The sequence below is a fragment of the Spinacia oleracea genome, chromosome 2 (assembly GCF_020520425.1).
Source record: "Spinacia oleracea cultivar Varoflay chromosome 2, BTI_SOV_V1, whole genome shotgun sequence".
Lineage (NCBI taxonomy): Eukaryota > Viridiplantae > Streptophyta > Magnoliopsida > Caryophyllales > Amaranthaceae > Spinacia > Spinacia oleracea.
The window spans coordinates 24,574,391-24,580,390 of NC_079488.1; the positions used below are offsets into that span (position 1 = coordinate 24,574,391).

General features: G+C 31.1%; 1 long non-coding RNA gene across 1 annotated transcript; it reads right to left on the reverse strand.

Moving 5' to 3' along the window:
- Positions 1–3,606: 3,606 nt before the first annotated feature.
- Positions 3,607–4,722, reverse strand: LOC130466835 (uncharacterized). The gene is made up of 3 exons (XR_008926976.1): positions 4,363–4,722; positions 4,148–4,264; positions 3,607–3,815 (listed from the first exon to the last, which is right to left on the reverse strand). It is a non-coding gene; the product is annotated as an uncharacterized lncRNA (long non-coding RNA).
- Between the last annotated feature and the right edge of the window lie 1,278 nt (positions 4,723–6,000).

Sequence of the window (6,000 nt, forward strand, 5' to 3'; positions counted from 1 at the left end):
AAGCTGCTCCTTTTTTTTTTTAATTGGAAGGGTTCGACTGATATTCGTCATTGTCTTTTATTTTTTTCACTCCCCCTCCCATTTCTTTATGCTTTTTGCATCTAGATTAACATGGAAATTATAGGCATATAAAATAATATAATTTTTATTAGTAGTGTATTTTTAAAACATAGTGAGTTATTTTTATCATTTACTTGTAATATAATGTGTATAATTACTTCTCGTAAAAACATGTTTTTTTGGTAGTTTGGTACATACCGACCCACCCTATGTTATACTCTTGGATTCGTCGTTGTGTGTATTGTCAACACTTCTGCATGGTTTATCTCTACAAATGGGATAAGGCTGGAAAAAAATGCATATGAAGAGACCATTGTGGTTGCGTAGTACTCCTCCAATTGAGGATTTGAGCTGCTCTTTATTAATTATTGTAGGTCCAGACCGAAAAAATGGACCGGATAGAAGGCAATCGGTCCGGTCTTCGGGTCGAGAAATTTCAATTTCCGGTCTTCGATCCGATCCAGCCCAAAACCCGATTTTGAACCGAACCGATTTTTCCTTAATAATATATAATATAACCTAAAATTTTTATTCTCTCCTTTAATATGTTGTAAATATTACTATATTGTAATTTATTTTATTTTAGTTTCCAAAAAAAGCCTTAAAACAATTAGTTTTTTTTAATATATTTTTTCTTTTTTACCATAATTTTTATAAAAAATAAAAAATATATAGAAATAGGTCTACAACCGGTCCAAACCGGTCCGGTCCGGGTTTTGGACCGATTTTCCCAATCCGGTCCGGAATCGGTCCAAGCATAATCGGTCCGATTTTCGATCTTGAATTTTCAAAATTTCGGTCTTCGGTCCGATCCGGTCTGGGTTTGGACCGATGAACCTTACAACAATTCGATGAAATCTGGAAATCAATTGCTTTGGGCATGATTTTCAAATTTAAAAGATTTTTTTAATGTTACTTCTAACCGATGTAATATTTTTAGATGAACCTATATAATCATTAATTTTGTTGTAATTTATGTTAATATTAGTCATTTGTAATATTAATCAAAATATAGAATTTTTAATTTTATTCTTTCAAATTTCTTAGGAATTTTTAGTTTTATCCTTTCAAATTTATTAGGAACTTCTCATTTTATCCTTTCAGAATAACATGCCAATAATAGTACGTAGCTACTCATTTACAGTTGTAGCACATACCGGGATATGAATAAGTCGATGCACTAGGAAACAACTCGTGAACAAGTTAAAACTCCGTCAAATAGAAAGTCGTTTAAGTTATGAACTCGTGAAACTTGTTATCAAGCTTAACTCGAACAACCTAATATATGACTTAGCTCAATGAAATTTGTAAAGATATATAGTCAAGGAAATGTCAATTTCAATTTCAATTTAATTACACGTACTTATCTTATACGATTTGAATTTATTATATAGAGTACATCATATATTTTCGATCAACTCACCTTAATTTTATTTATATGGACAAGGGTTAAAAAGTGCAGATAAATGTTGATTAAGTGTTACTCAAGTTTAGGGTTAGAGTTTAGGGTTAGGGTTTAGGGTTTAGGGTTAGGGTTAGGGTTTAGGGTTTTAGGGTTTAATGTTCATATGGTCATTAAAAATTGATATTTCTGTAATTCTATATTTAGAAACGGAGGTAGAAGTACTTTAACTTCAAAATATGATTTATTGTAATTATAAACATTTAAAAATGGTATTTCTAGATTTTTAGTAAGTGTGTACATAGAATCCTACGATTCTACCATCTAATTTTAAATCGCCCTATCGGTTTAAAGTAGAATAGAAATTCTGTCAACTTGCATATAAATTAGACCTGTCAAATGGGTTAGATGGGTTGGGTTCGAGTAGGGTAAATTCGAGTTCGACTTGAAAAATAGGTTAGGTGTACATCTATTCGAGTAAATACGTGTTGAACGTATAAGTGTTTCATGTCGAGTTTTTTTTTGAGGGAATTTCATGTTGAGTTAGGGTTCAAATATGGTACGGTTTCATTTGTGCTAGTGGATGGAAAATTGTGCCCTAAACCCAAAATAATGGGTCACATTCGAGTTGGGTACGAGTCTAGTTGATTTTTGACAAGTCTACATAAGGTCATATGATCTAGATCACAATGTTAAATGCAACCATACATTTTTGACTAATTTTTAACTTTACACCCTAAACCCCTCGAAAAGAACCTTATACCCTCGTACCTCACAAAGAGTAATGTAATTTTAAATAGTATTTCTTACTCTCCAAACACGACTTTCTTAAAATATCATATATTTGTTTGTATATTTTTTTTTAAAAAAACTCGAGAACATGATATTATGTCAAAAAAATAATTTCCTATTATCTTATGAGAATTATTGTTACCTATTACTCCCTCCGTCTCTTTTTGTTCTTTACGTTTGGTATTTTTCACGCGTTTTAACGATTAATTAATTTGCATCGAGATTCCTCAATTTTTTTATTTAAACAAGATAAATTACGTTTATTTATAATGTTTTCACTTTTATCAAAATTTTGATATTGAGAAATGACAAAAATTTAATGTCCCAATGAAAAGATGTGAAAGATTAAATGACCCAATGAATTTAATTGGTTAAAATAATAATTGGACACAAATTTTAATAGAATACTAAGTCATTTATGTGATAATATAAAAGGAAATGTAAAGAACATTTTGAAATACACAAAAAGGAAAATGTAAAGAACAAAAAGAGACGGAGAGAGTATTATTTGAATATAATGGTAATAATCACATGTATGCATTTGATTGATAGTGTTTTTTTTTAATTCAACTTATGCTATAAATAAGAGATTGGAAAAATAATGGAAAACAGACGTATTCATTGAATATTTATGGAAAAAAAATCTTTTAATCATTAAGGTAATTTTATAAAAGAAATAAAAATAAAAATAAAAATAAAAATAAATATTAATATTATAATTATAATTATTATAAAATAGTAAATATTTTAAAAATGAAATTTGAAAAGATAAATACTCCGTATGATGGAGTGTGCTATAGTTACCACTGATAAATACGTAGTATGATGGAGTACGTACGTATCTTCCCACCTTTTCATTTTACAGCTCCCTTCAACTTCTCCCTTTTAGAAATTAATGTCTTTTGAAAAATATAAAATGTCTCTTGAATTTTTGTATGGGACCAAGGTTTATTTTTACTGGTTCCAAGAAGAAATTGATGAACAAAGAATTACAATTTCAAATGTCCTTTGGATTCTACCATCTAATTGATTGCATAATTAACTGCTAGATATTAGGGCCTAATTTAGCTATACATAAGGGATATTATACGCTAAATATGTGGATATTAAGCTAATTATCAATATATTATTCTCATATGTCATATGTACATTGACTAATTGATTTGGCTATCAAAGTGTTTTTCTTTACCGTGATTGGTGTTTAAGTCCAATTAGAAAAGATTCATAAGCATGCGTTCCTTTTTTTCTACTTGTAGTATCAGTAAGCTCCACCTGTGGGCTGTGGCTGTACATATAAAACACATGTTGCAAAACAAAATCCTTAATGGAGGACCAACTGCATCTCTCCTTAAGTCAATATCTATTACAATTATCCTTAATGTAGTATGACAGTTTACAACTAAACGTTCCAAAACACAACCCATAAATTAGAAGTTCCTGGATCACACAAGTTGTAATCATCTTATATAGAGAAATAAATTATCCCACTTGAATTATCCATGATGTACAAATTGTTTGAATTTGTTCTCATTTCCTGCTCTCCGGTGATAATGGCTTGTACCTACACATTAGATTGAAATATTTAGAATTAAAAATAACAAATATACTATCATAAAATTTAAAATTGGTAGAATATAATCTCTACGTGTAAAAAAAGTCATGGAGAACCTCATATATCAGACAACCATTATAAGCTTCAAAACAATGTAATGCCTCACTATCAAAAGTCAAAACAAGATAAAAAATATCAATGCCCACGAGTCTGTGAAGGTCCATTCGTATTCCGATTTTCAATTTCAAAGAAAGGGGAACTTACATTATCATTTATCATTATCCATGAATGCAATTGCCAAATTGAAGAAAAATATACGAAAATAGTGTTTTGATACATACCTTATTCTTGACTACGATAAGAAATTTGATTAACCGAGTCGCCTTTTCAGTTCGCCATTGTTGCTGAAGGTCTATCAAAGAAGAAGAAGATTGCCTTTGTTCACCTATCTCAATTGGCTTTACGCAAAAAAAAAAATACGGAGTAAAATAAAAAGTAGAAATTATATATTCAAATATTATGTAAACATGGAGGCAAATTGATACAAATTATGTACCGGTAATGCAGCAACTCTTTTTTTGTACACTAGGAATCGGACCGCGCGCTATCGCGCGCGGATGCTCGTAAAAAAAACTGATGAATTTTGTTTATGAAGAAAGGAGCACCAGCAATGTATGTGCCTAATAGACGGAGTGAACTCGACCTTATTTATGATGTTTGCACTTTTTATTACTCCTACGTAACAGAGATGGAAATAATTATTGCAATATTGGCCTAATATGGAAAGAAGGATGCTAAGGAAATCAACCATAACGTTCATAAGCAACACTAAACCAAAATTTACCATCAATAAGGTTTTTCCAAAGGATGTAATTTACACGTATCCAACATAGTATGCAAAAAAGAAAGTAACGTACATAAGTCGAACTAAAAGGCTAAGCACCGAAATGCATACATTATACAACTAACATTCTGTTGGAAATTCTGCACAAAGCAAAAAAATGCTAACTTGAAAAATAATATACTGATGAATTTAACAAATATTATAATAATCAAGAAAGTTTTTTAATAGTTACAAAAATCATATGTGGCGGAAACATAAACATGTTTTCTATCAGCAAAACAGATTAGTGTATTGAACACTCAAAAAATTTATGCTACTTCATACTTGTTTAACTCTTTAACGAAGTTCCAAATTGATGCTTTTATCACCGATCTCAAGAGCATAAATAATACTTCATCATATAGAGGTAGTAAATATGTTGGAGTAGGGTGTCACTAACTTGAGCTCGTATGTCCTGATGATCATTGTAACAAAAAAGATAGAAGGTAGATTATATGAACTTGCAGAAGACCAAGCACGCCTGAACAAGCAGAAAACAATGTGGTAAGCCTTCTAATAAATTCAGAATAGATGTTAAACAAACACTGAGGCTGAGCTGAAGACAAAACATTCATTATTTTGACCATTTTACCTTCTCTCCGCCGCTCAAATGGGAGACCTTCCAATCAAGCATATCAGACTTGAAATTTAAACGCCCTAAAAGACCATTTATTTCATCCAGTTCCTTATCCTCTACAACTTCATCCACTGTTTGGATCACCATTTTATCCAAATCCAGTGCTTCATCCTGGGAACAAGTTCAGTCAAGCTTAGCATGATTTATTCGTCATAAAACAAACCTTTCATGATGCTAAAAGGACCAAAACCTAAAACCACAAGAGAGGAATTCTTAAACAAGGGCTTGAGGCAATGGTAAAAATATAAAGAACCTCATTTTGCTCAAAATAATTTGGGATCACATTGTGTTCCCCTAATATAACTTCACCGGCAGGAGGTTTCTCCAAACCAATAATTAGTTTTAACAAACTAATTTCCCACACCCGTTAGGACTAAATATATCAATTTTCTTCCCCTTCTAAATTGTAAGATTTATTGCGAAATCATACCTGGATTGTACATATATTAATTTAATCACAACATATGAACACTTTTTTCCCTCTCCCCAAGCCTAAAAATAAATAATTAAACGATAACACTTTTCAGGCTCAAAATAGGCATAAGACATAAGGCAGTTTCCTTCATTATTTCCATAGCCAAATTGCAGGTTTTACTGTCAAGACCAACTTCCCGCTCCTCCGCTCAGGTTCAGGGCCGGAATACAATCTTCATTTGTTTCCTTATGAAAGGCTT